Here is a 738-nt window from a genome sequence, read left to right on the forward strand (position 1 = left end):
TGTTTTAAACTTCAAAAGTGGATGTTGTTTGGAGCTTTTAAAAAAATAAAAGTGATAATGTTTTTTTTTCAGTATTTGAGTAGAATAAGTTCAGTTAGCTTTGCTTTTTGTGAGTTTTGATTTGTCTTATTTTATAGGGTTTTATTATTATTGTTTTTTTTGTTTTTGTAGTGGATAATCTCTTCAAAAAAAGAAAATGATGATGTTGTTATTGTTGTTTTTTATTATATATATATATATATATATATATATATATATATATATATATATATATATATATATATATATATATATATATATATTTAGTATATACTCTTGAATAAAAGAAAATGTTGTTGTTGTTGTTATATTTTATTTTTTTTTTATTTATATTATATACTCTTAAAATAAAAAAATGTTTTTTTTTTTGTTGTATATTCTCTTTGAATAAAAGAAAATGTTGGTTTTGTTGTTGTTTTTTAGTGGAAATTTTATTTATTATGATTACAAATTTTACAAATAATTAGGACAAGCTGCACAACAAGTCATGGGACGCAAGTCCTTTTTCGAATCGCAAATCCTATCCTCCTGAATAGAAACTCGTTAGAACCAGCTGTCATTAGATAGTATTCCATAACTTTCTGCAATCATTTAAGGAGCTTAATAGATTGTTGTGCTGATAAACATAAAATGAATAATCTTACCTACGAAATGAACGATGAACTCAAAACGTAAGTAAACTAAAACTAATTTACGTGT

The sequence above is a fragment of the Coptis chinensis genome, unplaced genomic scaffold (genome assembly GCF_015680905.1).
Source record: "Coptis chinensis isolate HL-2020 unplaced genomic scaffold, ASM1568090v1 utg4890_pilon_pilon, whole genome shotgun sequence".
NCBI lineage: Eukaryota > Viridiplantae > Streptophyta > Magnoliopsida > Ranunculales > Ranunculaceae > Coptis > Coptis chinensis.